This window comes from Emys orbicularis, chromosome 3 (genome assembly GCF_028017835.1).
Source record: "Emys orbicularis isolate rEmyOrb1 chromosome 3, rEmyOrb1.hap1, whole genome shotgun sequence".
Classification (NCBI taxonomy): domain Eukaryota; kingdom Metazoa; phylum Chordata; order Testudines; family Emydidae; genus Emys; species Emys orbicularis.
In genome coordinates, this window is record NC_088685.1 from 123,180,447 (window position 1) to 123,196,318 (window position 15,872).

A 15,872-nucleotide genomic window follows, 5' to 3' on the forward strand; every position below is an offset into this window, starting at 1 on the left:
TTGAAGTCATTTGAAAGATCCATTAGCTTCAGTGGGATTCAGATCAGGCCCCAAGCCTTTAAGGCTCCCTCTGCCTTCCTATTTATATGCTGTGTGTATGTGTGTGAGATCACTCCATGTGCTCTAGAAGTATAAAATAGAACTGAAACACTGGTGATCTGTTAGTTTCATAACCCTGCAGAGAGTCATGGTAAGGCATTTCCTTTGGGAGTAACTTCAGCAGTTGCCCTTGAACGCATCACTTGTTTTGCATTATTCTGTGATGACGTATTTCCATAAGGAATTTAATTTTTTACCACGTGTATATTCATAGTCAAACATGACCTTGCCTTTCCATCTTGCCTATCCCTGGCAATGCTCCGAGAGGTTCCTCTCACTGCCTTTCTCCCAAATCATTCCATCGCTGAGGAGAGGGGTGGAGCCAGCATGTATTGATGCTCCCCTGAAATCTGCAGGAGTCCAGGCCCCTCTAGCTGCAGGTCCTGTGTCCCCACACTGGTTCTGGGATCCCCTGCACCTCCTGTCCCCCAGCGGAGACAGATCTGCTCCCCTAGGCCATGCTGCCATCAAAAGGAAGGTTTCACAGGAAGCTGCAGAGGAGATGATGCAGCCTCCGGCTACAGTCATGTTTTTGTTGACTTTTCACAAGGTTTAGGGGGTGATGGGACATACCCCCATCCTACTGGTAGAAAGGCTAACGAGCACTCCTGCACTCAGGCAGTGTCAGTCAGGTGAACTGCAGCACATGCTCCACCTGGAGAAAGGGAGCTTAAAAAGATAAATCTTGCCACAGAAAAGGGGGGAAGTTTGCCCAGGAGGAGAGGTGACTAGGAAGTGTCAGTGAGCACCAGTAGCAAGCGATACCAGCCTGGGGTAGTGGCTAGCCTCCCTTCCCCTGTTTTGGAGGCAGACCGACATTGCAAGCCTGATATGAGCAAGAGGCCCTGTAAGGCTGCTCCCAGCCAGCAATCTGTGGTGGGACCTGGAGAGCACTGCCAGGGACTAGAGGTAATGGGACACAAAAAGGACCCTGAACTCCTGCTGGGAACAGGAGTGGGGGCTCCTGTAGGGGCAAGAAACTGAAAGAGACTATGGGCATGCCCAGGCCGAGGGTTGGCTGGCTGCTGGTTGAGGAACTGTGCACACCTCCTTTGATGCCATCCCTCCCAAAACTCTTCTATTCCCTTCCCACCCACAGATCTTCAGCCCTGGGGAGGGCCCTTTGTGGGGTTCTGGAGAACTAGGCATGGTGCTGGGATGATGGCTGACCCTCTCACCCCCTGCACTGGGGACTAGGGGAATCCACACTGCATTCAATGGGGGCATAATCCAGCCCTTAGTATTTAACCCTTTAAATGTTTGTGCACGGTTATCATGTGTCGTCCTGCCTAGTGACTGCGTACATATTGTTGTTGCCCCTTTGAGCTGGTGGCAGCTGAAATTTGGTACCTTGCAGGGTTGTTTCTGTGTGGATGAGAAATCGGTGACACAGAGTCAGAGTATTTCCTTAGTGTAACTTACAAAAATGTTCCCTAGTCTTGTTTCTTTGTACAGCGGCTTCTCACAGGCAGCCTGATTTTTGCAGAAATCTGTGATAAGAAGCTCCAGCTCTTGTCCCAAGAGGTAACTACCTTTTCGCTTTTGCTTCTCTCCAGGGGTCTACAGACTCCTTCTGCTCACTCACTCTGACAGCTTAGCACACAGCTTTGTGCCAGCCCCCAGCCCTGCCTTTAAAACCTGGAAAGCCATGTTAGCTCTGCATTCCTCTGCTGGGACCACATGGCTTCCAAAGATCATTAGCCTTGCAGCCTCCCCCAAGGACTTGCTGGGTGGTTACCTGTGTTGCATCCACTCTTTCTGTAGAGAATTTGTCCCTGGTTTACAACCTCAGCAAGCCAGCCCTTCCATACCTCTTTCATAACAATATTTAAACGGCTATATTATTTCTTTTTAAATCAGTCCCTCCAGTCTTAGCAATCCAGCTCTACAGAGCATTCAGAGAACACAGTATGTAGAGGGCAGTGCCATGCTTAAGCCAAGTCTTCACTGCAAAATACAGGTGTGTGTTTACATCGAGATAGCCAACGCAAAGCTCATTCAGTGTGAAATCCTAATAGAGACAAGGCACAGGTAGTTTTTACCTCAGTGTAACCAGTCACAGTCATCCCTATACCTTCCACCTGTGGTTTACCAGGACCCGCTCCTGCAGGCCTGGGGAGCAAGAGACCAGGAATAGGCATTAAGACGCCAATCCAGCAAAGCATTTAGGGCTTGTTCTGACTCATATTGAATTCATAGGAGCTGGATCAGGCCTTTAATCACAAGCTTAACATTAAGCACATGAGCGGGTCCATTAAGCACAAGCCATTGACTTCAAAATTAGCGTACGTTCAAGTACTTCTCAGGATCAGGATCTCAAGTGGGAACTCCCACCTGCCTCCATCCCTGGATCACCCACCGGCAGCACCCCTATCAGCACCCCCCCACCGCCTCCTGCCTGCCAGCAACCCCACTGATCAGCGCCTCCCCTTCCTTCCCCGCACGCCCCGCCCACTGTAGTCAGCTGTTTCGCGTCGTGCAAGAGGCGCTGGGGCGGGGGGAAGGAGCCAGGGTGTGTCGCGCTCGAAGGAGGGGGTGGAACAGGGCGGGAAGAGGTGGGGCGGGGGTGGGAAGAGGCGGGGAAGGGGTGGAGTGGGGTGGGGCCTGGGACAGTGTCAAGCACCCCTGGCACATTGGAAAGTCTGTGCCTGTGGGAGGGGGACTGTAGTCTTGTTGACAGGGAGTCAGGAAATCTGGGTTTTGTGCTCAGCTCTGCTACAGACATAGAGCCTGATCCAAAGCCTGCTGAAGTAAATAATGACAGGTTTCAGAGTAGCAGCCGTGTTAGTCTGTATCCGCAAAAATAACAGGAGTACTTGTGGCACCTTAGAGACTAACAAATTTATTAGAGCATAAGCTTTCGTGGGCTACAACCCACTTCTTCGGATGCATACTTCTGTTTTCCCTGCCAGCTCAGGACTCCAGCACCCTATCTTGCTGAGCCAGACACTCCAGTCTGCTCTAACAAAGACTCAGGGTCTGAATTACTTGTCCCAAAGCTGCAAGTTTACCTGAAACCAGCTCACAGGAGTGTGCTTGTCTTTAGCACTCAGATGCCCAACTCCCAAAGGGGTCTAAACCCAGATAAATCCGTTTTACCCTGCATAAAGCTTATGCAGGGCAAACTCATAAATTGTTCACCCTCTATAACACTGATAGAGAGATATGCACAGTTGTTTGCTCCCTCAGGTATTAATACATACTCTGAGTGAATTACTAAATAAAGAGTGGTTTTATTAAATACAGACGGTAGGATTTAAGTGGTTCCAAGTAGTAACAGACAGAACAAAGTAAGTCACCAAGTATGCATCCGAAGAAGTGGGTTGTAGCCCACGAAAGCTTATGCTCTAATAAATTTGTTAGTCTCTAAGGTGCCACAAGTACTCCTGTTCTTTTTGAAGTAAATAAGAATCATTTCATTGGTTCCAACGGGGTTTGGATCAGGCCTTTGCTATGTGACTTGGGGCAGTTCACTTAGCTGCTGAGGCCTCAGTTTTCCATCTGTGAGATGAAGATTTACTATACCCCACCTCACAGGGGTATTACTTCTTTAATGACTGTAAATCATTTTTAGGTTCTTAGTGTAGCCTTTTTTTAATTTAAATTCAATTTAGTAATTTTGTATTAAACCACCATGGGCTCAGTTCCTGTTGCTACAGTTTCAAGCTCAACAGAATGAAAATCACCTCTGGTGCTTTTCTCAAATTTGGCAGCTCCAAGAACACATGAAGATCAAGGATAGTGACCACAGACACAATCACAACTGCAAAGTCTTATCTGTACTACAAGTTTTATTAAAGCAATAAGTAAAATTACAATTACCCATGCATCTATTAGCCCTACAAAACCCCATGCAAAACTAAGGGTATGTCTACACTACGAGAGTAGTTCGATTTTAGTTAAATCGAATATGTGGAATCGATATTACAAAGTCGAACGTGTGTGTCCACACTAAGGACAGTAATTCGACTTTGTCAGTCCACACTAACGGGGCAAGCGTCGACATTGGAAGCGGTGCACTGTGGGCAGCTATCCCACAGTTCCCGCAGTCCCCGCTGCCCATTGGAATTCTGGGTCGAGCCGCCATTGCCTTCTGGGTAAAAAAATGTGTCGAGGGTGCTTTTGGGTAACTGTCGTCATCCAACCGTCACTCCCGCCCTCCCTCCCTGAAAGCGCCGGCGGGAAATCAGTTCGCGCACTTTTCTGGTCAGTGACAGCGCGGACGCCACAGCACTGCGAGCATGGATCCCGCTGTGACCATCGCTGCAGTTGTGGCCGTTGTCAACGCATCGCAGCTCATCATCGACCTTTCACTGAGGCAGATAGAGAGAAAGCAGGCGAGGAGGCTACGGCACCGGGGTCAGGACCTGAACTCCGAGAGTAGCACACGCCTGTCTGAAACCACGACACCCAGTGCCGAGGACATCACGGTGGCAATGGGTCTTGTGGATACTGTGGAACGGCGATTCTGGGCCCGTGAAACAAGCACGGACTGGTGGGACCGCATAGTGCTTCAGGTCTGGGATGAATCCCAGTGGCTGCGAAACTTTCGCATGCGGAAGGGGACTTTCCTCGAACTTTGTGAGTTGCTGTCCCCTGCCCTGAAGCGCAAGGACACCCGGATGCGAGCAGCCCTGACTGTCCAGAAGCGAGTGGCCATAGCCCTCTGGAAGCTTGCAACGCCGGACAGCTACCGGTCAGTCGCGAACCAGTTTGGCGTGGGCAAGTCTACCGTGGGGGTTGTTGTCATGCAAGTAGCCAAGGCAATCGTGAAGGTACTGCTGTCAAAGGTAGTGACCCTGGGAAACGCGCAGGCCATCATAGATGGCTTCGCCGCGATGGGATTCCCAAACTGCGGTGGGGCTATAGATGGGACTCACATCCCTATCCTGGGACCGGACCACCAGGCCAGCCAGTACATCAACCGAAAGGGCTACTTTTCAATGGTGCTGCAAGCACTGGTGGACCATAAGGGACGTTTTACTAACATCAACGTTGGATGGCCGGGCAAGGTTCATGACGCTCGCGTGTTCAGGAACTCTGGTCTGTTTAGAAGGCTGCAGGAAGGTATTTACTTCCCGGACCACAAAATAACTCTTGGGGATGTGGAGATGCCTACAGTGATCCTCGGGGACCCAGCATACCCGCTAATGCCCTGGCTCATGAAGCCCTATACTGGCGCCCTGGACACAGAAAAAGAACTGTTCAACTACCGGCTCAGCAAGTGCAGAATGGTGGTGGAGTGTGCTTTTGGCCGTCTCAAGGGGAGATGGAGAAGCTTACTGACTCGCTGTGATCTCAGCGAAACCAATATCCCCATTGTTATTGCAGCTTGCTGTGTGCTCCACAATCTCTGTGAGAGCAAGGGGGAGACCTTTATGGTGGGGTGGGAGGTTGAGGCAAATCGCCTGGCTGCTGATTACTCCCAGCCAGACAGCCGGGAGATTAGAAGAGCCCAGCGGGACGCACTGTGCATCCGGGAGGCTTTGAAAGACAGTTTCCAGACTGAGCAGGGTCACCAGTGAATTTTAAGTTTGTGGACTCAGAACCTGAACTTGCCACCGTTTCTTTAACCAGTTACCGTTGACTATCCTCTCCAGTTACATACCCCCTTCACCCCCTTCCCAAAAAATAAAATCTGTTCTGTTTTGTTAATGAACACCGTTGTCTTTATTACTGTTTTCGCGGGAATGTTTTAAACCTGGGACGCAGACTGTGGCGGGGTGCGGGTTTACTGTTGTGATGCAAATGATGCTTCTAAACTCCAGGAATGACGGGTTCCGCAGTGGTGGACTGGTTGTTTCAACAGAGCCTGCCAGCCCTCCTGGGCGGGACAGCGTGTATGTGTCGGCTATGTGACTGTCTGGCAGGGGGAGGAGGGTTACAGCTCCCCTGCTGCGGGGCTCTGTGATGCATTAGATCTGTAACTGCCCTCCCCCGCCACAAAGTCACAGAGCAACCCCCCCCCCCCCAGAACACGAAAACCACCTCCCAGATTGAACAGGGTCACTAGTCACTGCACTGGGTATGTGTCCTGATCCTGGACCTGACCCCGCCTCTGTACCCTGGTAAAGGTGACTGTCCTGTCCAATTACCATGCCCCTTCCCCTCGTTCAGACAGACTCTCCTCCAAAATAAAATCATGGAAACAGTAATTAACAGAAACGAATATTTTATTATGAACCAGACATGAAACGTGGGGGTTGAAACTTGCACGGGGGCTTCTGTGAGGTGTGTAGGAAAGGACTTTTAAAATTTTGGGGAATGAGAGCCTTCTAGTGCTAGAGCAGTCTGCAGGGGTTGACTGAAAGTTTTAACGGCCCTTGCCGCCCCTCCTTCTTTGTACTTTGGGTGAGGGGGGTGTGGGACTTGGTGGCGGGGGAGGGCGGTTAGAGATAGACCGCAGCGGGGCTCTGTCCTCCTGCCTCCGGTCTTGCAGAACATCCACAAGGCGCCGGAGCGTGTCCGTTTGCTCCCTCAGAAGTCCAAGCAGCTTTTCAGTAGCCTGCTGGTCCTCCTGACGCCACCTCTCCTCCCGTTCCATGACTGCTCGGTGCATTTGGGACAAGTTCTCCCTCCACTGTGTCTGCTGGGCTGCCTGGGCTCGGGAACAGCTCATTAGTTCTGAGAACATGTCCTCCCGCGTCTTCTTCTTCCTCCTCCTAATCTGCGCTAGCCTCTGGGAGTGTGCTGACAGGCTGGGTTGGGAGACAGTCGCAGATGTGTCTGTGTGAATGGGAAAAATGGAGTGAATTCCTGAGACAGATAAATGAAGTTGTGTACAAAGAACCTAGTCTTTCTCTGTGAACAAGACCATGCACTGCACCTCTCACATGCGCACTCAGGACAAGGTCGAATTTTCGGCCATCGCCTTCAGTGCCTGGGGTCCTGCAGTGGTCTTGCAGTTATCTGAGAAGCGTGGCAGGACACCTGAACTTCTGTAGCGTGCAATCATGGTAAGCCGTAGACTTCTGGCTGCTTAAAACTGTACTAGTAGCACTGGCCTCCTTTAACATTGAAAGCAATGCCAGTCTCTGCTGCCAGCAATCAGGACAGCATGAACTATGCCCCTGTCCCACCCCCTCGCGGCTGTTCCAGGGAAAGATCCCTGTATGCTGCCCCTCTCCCTCCACCGCGTGGCTGTAAAGCAGTCCCAATACTAACATTCCCCTCCCTAATTCAAAGCAGGGCGTAATGAGCGACATCACCCTGCTGAGGATCTCGGAGTCCCAGAGGGAAAGGATGTTTCGAGAAAGCCTTCAGAAACCAGGGCCGTTTGCCGCTATGCTCTGCAGGGCGATGATACCAGACTATCTGATGGTGTCGTGGCGCGGTAACGTGTCCTACCACGGAGGGCCCACTAAGATCGCCCTACCCAGGAACCTGATGAACAGGCTGGAAATGTACCTTCTGGAGACCTACGAGGAGTTCTCCTATGAGGATTTCGCCTCCATCCCCGGCCATATTGACCGGATTTTCGCGTAGGTGCACTGGGACTAAAGAGTGGAGCGTCTTGGGCAGCATAATCATGACTTACCGGACATTGTAAAAAAAAATTTAAATACTTGGGACTAAATTGTGAAGAGCCTAAGGCAGACAAATCATGAAAAACCCTTTGTTACGATTGTAAATATTCCAGGTTTTTTGCAGTTAATTGTTTACATGTTTAAGCACTTTAATAAACAGCCATTGTTAATATTATAAATATTCTAGTTCTTGTAAAAATAAATGTTTAGATATTTAAAGCACTCACTGCTTGATCCTTCCCCTGATTCTGTCTCCGGGGTAAGGGATGGGGACGGTTGGTAGGGGATCTCGGTAAGGGTGATGAAGAGCTCCTGGCTGTCGGGGAAATCAGCGGTGCCAGCGCTGTCGACTGCCTCGTCCTCCTCATCTCCTTCTTCATCTTCCCCGTCCGCTAACATGTCCGACGAGGAACCTGCCGCGGACAATATCCCATCCTCTGAGTCCACGGTCAGTGGTGGGGTAGTGGTGGCGGCCGCACCTAGGATGGAATGCAGTGCCTCGTAGAAACGGGATGTGTGGGGATGGGATCCGGAGCGTCCGTTTGCCTCTTTGGTTTTTTGGTAGCCTTGTCTCAGCTCCTTGATTTTCACGCGGCACTGCGTTGCATCCCGGCTGTATCCTCTCTCTGCCATGGCTTTAGAGATCTTCTCATAGATCTTTGCATTCCGTCTTTTGGAGCGCAGCTCTGAAAGCACGGACTCATCGCCCCACACAGCGATGAGATCCAAGACTTCCCGATCAGTCCATGCTGGGGCCCTCCTTCTATTAGATTGCATGGCCATCTCTGCTGGAGAGCTCTGCATCGTTGCCAGTGCTGCTGAGCTCACCACGCTGTCCAAACAGGGAATGAGATTCAAACTGGCCAGACAGGAAAAGGAATTCAAATTTTCCCGGGGCTTTTCCTGTGTGGCTGATCAGAGCATCCGAGCTCGGACTGCTGTCCAGAGCGTCAACAGAGTGGTGCACTGTGGGATAGCTCCCGGAGCTATTACCGTCGATTTCCATCCACACCTAGCCTAATTCGATATGGCCATTTCGAATTTAGCGCTACTCCTCTCGTTTTGGAGGAGTACAGAAGTCGAATTTAAGAGAGCCCTATGTCGAACTAAATAGCTTCGTGGTGTGGACGGGTGCAGGGTTAATTCGATGTAACGGCGCTAAATTCGACATAAAAGCCTAGTGTAGACCAGGCCTAAGACTGTAGTCATACTCGCATCCTCAAAGATATTCTAGGGTCTGTTGGAGCTCTCAACAGATGATCATCAATAGAGGGATGGTTCCTGCTGGGGTTTCCTGTGGGGTCTTCCCACTTGTACCCAATAAGGAACCTCTTTTATATTATTGTTCTGACCATGCCTAACACCCTATGCATATACGTGAGGGTTTCAACCTTCATTTCCTTATCTGTGCTTCCACACCCCATCTGTGCCTTGTTTTTCATAGGTTGTATCTTAGTTCCCTTTATTCTCATTAGCATCTACACACATGTGTACATGGTAGCCTGCAGTTAGGAGAGGATATTCCATGATATTACAAACAGGTGCCTCGTGGACTTGGCCAATACATTGTGGTTTATTGCAATCCATGTTTCCATAACATCACCTATCAGCACATCTTTTACAGTAATCTTATAACCTTATTGGCATAAGGTTATTCGTAGTTCATCCACTCATGTCAAGTGTTCCTAAGCCTAATAAGGCTAATCTAAAATCTTACAGGCCTCAGCTTGTAAACTTTGCATCCCAGCCGTGCTTTACTTGTACACCTAATACACACTCGTCACTCCTAAATACTTGTCAGTCTTATACTTCTATAATTACAGAACTTAAATCTGTTTCACATACATACATTGATTATATATCAAATAGAATATGAGTTGGCCATAACACTAAATAACAAAGTGATAAATGGATGATAAAATGAACTGATTGGCTAGATAGGATAGAAGGCCCTGTAGGCATGTCAAATTGTATTGTTATTTATTGTCTATCATAAATTGACCATGATCTGAGATGCAATTCGCAAAGGACTTTTCTTAGGACGAAATATTATTTTTTCTTTCTGACTAAAAATGTCATGTAGTACAAATTTCATGTGGTACTACAGTTGCTGGTATCCCTATGTTTTTGGCTGCCCAACACTGCAAGGAGTTGTCATCTAGTTACAGTGCAAATATTTGTAATAAAAATAATAATATAATGTGAGCACTGTACACTTGGTATTCTGTATTATAATCAAATTCAATATATTTGAAAATGTAGAAAAACATCCAAAATATTTACAATCAATTTAACTTGCTGTTCTATTATTGTTTAACAGTGCGATTAAAACTGCGATTAACCGTGACTATTTTTTTAATCTAGTTAATTTGTTTTGCATTCATTGCGTGAGTTAATTCTGATTAATTGACAGACCTATTTAACTCTTTCCAAAAGATAAATAGGCTGGAAACCACTCCTTCTGGTTTTACTGTATGTGTTGGACCAAATTCTGAGCAATGTCAGGGCAGCTTTGTACTGCACCCCAGAACAAAGTTGCCTTAAAGTCATCTCAGTGGCTGGTGTTCTGCCAACAGTTAGGTCCTATCCCAGCCCCTTCCCCTTGGCTGGTGCAGAAGGTGTGACCGGATAGAAGTGGGTGTGGCTGGGGCAGCCCTTTGCTACTGCTGAAATGGCCCTCTGGAACCATTAGCAGGCTGTGTAAATTAAAGCAGCCACTAGGTTCTCATAGGTTTCTGAGTGGTAGCCGTGTTAGTCTGTATCAGCAAAAAGAACGAGGAGTCCTTGTGGCACTTTAGAGACTAACAAATTTATTTGAGCATAAGCTTTTGTGGGCTTCATCAGATGCATGGAGTGGAAAATACAGTAGGAAGATATATATATACAGAGAACATGAAAAAATGGGTGTTGCCATACCAACTCTAATGAGACTAATTGATTAAGGTGAGCTATTATCAGCAGGAGAAAAAAAACTTTTGTAGTGATAATCAGGATGGCCCATTTCAAACAGTTGACAAGAAGGTGTGAGTAACAGTAGGGGGAAAATTAACATGGGGAAATAGTTTTTAGTTTGTGTAATGACTCATCCACTCCCAGTCTTTATTCAAGCGTAATTTAATGGTGTCCAGTTTGCAAATTAATTCTAGTTCTGCAGTTTCTAGTTGGAGTCTGTTTTTGAAGTTTTTTTGTTGAATAATTGCGACTTTTAGGTCTGTAATTGAGTGACCAGGGAGGTTGAAGTGTTCTCCGACTGGTTTTTGAATGTTATAATTCTTGAGGTCTGATTTGTGTCCATTTATTCTTTTGCGTAGAGACTGCCCGGTTTGGCCAATGTACATGCCAGAGGGGCATTGCTGGCACATGATGGCATATATCACATTGGTAGATGTGCAGGTGAATGAGCCTCTGATAGTGTGGCTGATGTGATTAGGTCCTATGATGGTGTGCCCTGAATAGATATTTGGACAGAGTTGGCAACGGGCTTTGTTGCAAGGATAGGTACCTGGGTTAGTGTTTTTGTTGTGTGGTGTGTGGTTGCTGGTGAGTATTTGCTTCAGATTGGGGGGCTGTCTGTAAGCAAGGACAGGTCTGTCTCCTAAGGTCTGTGAGAGTGAGGGATTGTCCTTCAGGATGGGTTGTAGATCCTTGATGATGTGCTGGAGAGGTTTTAGTTGGGGGCTGAAGGTGACGGCTAGTGGCGTTCTGTTACTTTCTTTGTTGGCCTGTCCTGGAGTAGGTGACTTCTGTTAGTCTCTAAGGTGCCACAAGTACTCCTAGATTCTCATAGTTCTCCTTTACCCTGGGAACCAAGCTGGAAGCCCAGGATTAAAGGAACACATATCAAGCTTGTCTTCAGTGTAGTGATAGCCTGAGCTTTAACTCATGTTTTGCCTCAACCTGACTCCCCGTCACATATACAAATTTTAAATGCTGCTTTCAGCTCAAGCTAACTGGCCCCTCAGGGGATATGGATTGAAGCTTGAGCATTGCTGATGCTGGAACTAGTAATGCAGTGGGGATGCACCAGCTGAATTATAATGACTCATCAACTGTTAATCTAATCGCTCTGTGTAAGTGCTGTTTCACATTTTAGTCCCTCTCACTTGAGTGGAGTAACTCGAGTGTACTAACTTGAGCTAACTGTTGCAGTGAATACAAGCCGCCTGGATGCCTTTGTGTCTCCACCCCCACCCTCTCAGCTGTGCTGAACACTCCTTGGCCACAGTCAGGAAGTGGGGCCTATATTTAAATCACTGGCAAATATTTCCACAATAAAAGGTTTGCATTAGGAATGAGGAGAAAGCACAGCTTTCCTAAATTCCAGCCTTTCATGTGGCTTTCTTTGCCACAGTGTGTATTGCATTTGTGGACATCATGTAGCCATTAATTACATTCAGAACTGTTTGCAGAAAACAAGAGTGGACCAAAAATTGCTGGTTTCTGACCACAGCGAAAGAAAAGAGTCAGATGCAGCAGAGATATATAGGGCAGATCCTCCTCTGGTGCAAACTGTTGTAGATAGCTCCACAGTGGAGCTGTGAGAATTTATACCAGCTGAGGAACTGCCCCATGGAGTAGAGAAACCCTTGAAGTCTTCAACATGGATGCAGCATGCTGGTGTGAGGATAACTGAGAACATGTCAACTTTTGTTAAACTTAGACCTTCCCTTCTTGCTTATAAGGAGTGTCATACCATAAGCATGTGTCATACCATAAGCATGACTAGTGGAGGGGAGAATTGGCATCTGATACACTTTAAATTATCACGAAGGGCTAATGTTAGGCTGAAGAATGGCTTTTTAATCAAGTCATGATTTCTCTCGTTTTCAGCCCCATTCATCTTCCTCCTTCTGCTTGTTGGAATACTCACAGATTTCAAAATATGTAACCAGAGATCACATGGGTGATGCACAGTGATACAGAGTATTGGTATGCTCACACTTCCTCCACCTTCATGAGTCTGCTATTTCTTTGCAGTTTTGGGGGTAGGGATTCTCTTTCCTTACAAGTCCAGTCAGAGGGTGTTTATTGGAAGAGAGGTGTGATAGGACTTGGAGATGAGAGGGGGGCTGCGGTACATAAATGAGAGAAGTGCTGTGGGAGAGAGGACAAGGAAACAAATGTTGTTCTTTGGAATCATACCCAGGCTGCATTCTGAATTTACTATGTGACCCTTTGTATTGGGCATGCAGTGGAAAAGTAGGGAAACTACCCAGCTCTCCTCTGCTAGGGATTCCTGAGTGTGGGGGCATCTCCAACGGGTGTAGCAATGGTATAGCCAGTCCCTGTGCCATATCCCTTACCAGCCCCAGTAAAGGGCTGGGTTTGGGGTGAAGAAGGGTTGTAACCAAAGTGCACTGAGTTCTCTTGAAAGCTGTTGTCAGATGTCATAGATTATAATCCAAAAATGGATCTTGATTGCAGGAATCTGGCCCCCTTTTTCCATTTCTGTCCATAAATAGGACAATAAACCTTGTGAATCAAGAGTAAAACATGGGTTAATTTTGTGTAAGTGCCCCATACCGCCTGTCCTTCTCTGCCAACGCACTCTAAAGGAAATCAACATGGTCCAGCTGCATGACCTCTTTTATTATAATGTCACTACATTTTGACCATCTGCCCTTTCCTGTGCCACAAGATGCATCTGTTACTCCAAGGCTTTTATATACATTAGGGCATAAGTTGGAATTCCTCTCAGCAGCCAATCGGATCAGAAGGGTTAGCTAAACAGTTATGAAATGGTCATCACTAATGAGTTGGAGGGGCCTATGGGTCCCAGGCTTTGGGTCTGGTAAAGGAGAAACTCTCTTCACTTTTTCAAAACATTAAGTCTCTTGCCCTGCTCCTTGCAAATGCAGGCCTTAATGTAAGCCCATCTAAACTGAAGCAAACTGATCACTGTGGTCAGACTGAAAGAAAATGGGATCCACTTCCTCAGCAGGAGGCTGGCAGAGGGAGGGGGAGAGAGGGAGAGTTTTGAGGTAAAACAAGTCAGTTAACTTTGGTGTGTATCCCAAAGAATCTTCTCGTTAACCCTCCCTAAAATCCTTCGGATGGCCCAATGTGTGATAAACATCAAAACTGGTTACTTTCAAGGGGCGGGGGGTTAACAACCCACCCCCAAAGGCCAAGGCCAGTTGTATTTGTTAAAGTGTTCAGCCCACGCTGGATACTTCCACTATTGTTGTGAGCCTCATAGTTCCTGCAAGGGGAACTCCCTTCCTTTTTGCCTCCCCCACTAAGTGATCATAGAGGGATGTAACATATAGTCCCCACAACCCAACATCCCCCCCCAGGGAAACTAAAGAACAAGTTTAGAGGTGAGGCGAGGGGAAGTGTCTCTCAGGCAAGAGGATGGGAGAGAAGGGTACAGAAGGTGAGCATGGGTTTGTCAAGGATGAGAAGAGGAGCCGGGGAACTGGAAAGTAGAGATCATGGTAGGATGGAGCAGGCTGTGAGCCTAGGGGAGGGATTCAGCAAAATTGGGAAGGGGGGAAGAGATCAACATAGACTGCCAACTTCCACAGAAGATAATTGATTCACAAGTTCCTATGGATTTTCTCCCATGCTGACCTCTCTTGGCACTGCTGTCACCACTTTTTGGAAATTAGGGGTAGAATTCTGTTTTCATAGTGATACAAGAAGAAAAAGGCTGTGGCCAGCAGTCAGAGCATGTGACGCAGTGCTTTTGTAAGATTTCACAAGCTAAGGAGCATTTGGCCTACTGCTTGGATGGGAGATTATCGAGGGAAATAATCCAGGGGGTTGGTGGCATTCTTCCCTCAGAGCAAGTACTGACCCAGTTATGTTGGTCATAGATGGTTTTAGGAGGCACTGTGCTTCTGGAGATACTTGCTTTCGGATGAGATGCAAAATCAAGATCCAAATATTTATGGTCATTAAAGATGCCGGGTATCATTATTATTATTATTATTTATTATTTATTTTGCAAGAGTGGAATCAAGCAAGTAGCAAGGAAAGAAGAAGCTTAACATAAGCATTTCTGAAAATCATGCATTTTAAGCTAGAATTTTTGCCTAGTAACTGACTTAAATTGCCTCTTGCTTTTTGCAATACTGTTTCTGAAGAGCAGACATTCAGTTTCATTTCAGCAACAGAAACTTAGTATTTGCAAACATCTGGTCTTATCGTTCTGGCAGTAGCTGCCCTGTGATTAGCATCCTGTATAAGTGCCTGTTAGCATTGCCATTACAAACCCCAACCTCTGAGCGGAGGATGTGGGGTTCCCCACTTCCACTGAATAGGTGGTCACGGGTGGGACCCGGCCAAAAATTTGATGGGTCCACATGCTTCAGCAATGACTTTTGCCTCAGCAATGACTCTGGCCCACAGAGTGCCCCCAGATTTGTGGCAGTGTGGAGGCATTGGCTTGCATTGGAGTTGCACTGCTCCAAGGGTGGGGACTCCATGGAAAAGAAAAAGCAGCCCAAAAGGAGAGCTAGTCAAACAATGGTAAGTGTGTTCCATGAAAACTTTTGAACCATTTTCATTTTTGCAAAGCTTTTCATGAAAAATTTGAAAATTTCTTATTAATTTAAAAAATGTTTTTTGATTTCCCCCCCTTCTGTCTCTTTTTAACTCCTTCTCCCTTTTCTAGTGGCAGAATGGATAAAAAGAAAAAAGGGAGAGAAAGTGGGGAGAAAACAAAGACCCATAAAACTGAAAAGCAAAAAGGGCAGTTGGTTGGTTTTTTTAACCGAAACATTGTAAAATTTTTAAATGAAATGAAAAATGCTTAAGCATGTGCTTAATTTTAAGCAGCTGAATAGTCCAGTCTCTATCCAGCAAAGCATTTGAGTTTTACTGGGACTTCTCACTTAAAGTTAAGCACTTAAGTACTTTGCTGGATCAGGGCTTCGATAACAAACTAATAACTCAACATATGTAACTTTTCTAAGATTATTCAAATACTTCTAGTCTAGAAATGCTACCATTTCTAAAGAAATGTAAAAATTCAGAATTTTATCTCAGATATGCCATTTTAAATCTAGACTTAATGCTATTGACATCTTTGGAGTTAGTCTGGATTTACATTGCTGCAACTGAGATCACAACATATCTTGTGACTTTTCTATCTTTTATTCCATTCCTGTTGGCAAGTGCTCCCTTCAAACACGCTGTTTGATGCAAACTGGCTATAATTGCCTGGATTATTTATTTTTCTTCAACAAACATGGATATTTTCACTATTGTGAAAATGTATGTAACAAAGGGACAGCTGCTCAA

General features: G+C 46.7%; 1 protein-coding gene across 1 annotated transcript in view; it reads left to right on the top strand.

Annotated features, from left to right (window-relative positions):
- The window catches only part of FNDC1 (fibronectin type III domain containing 1), a 148,345-nt gene that overhangs the window by 121,214 nt on the left and 11,259 nt on the right, over positions 1–15,872 (top strand). The gene's annotated exons all lie outside the window — the stretch shown is intronic.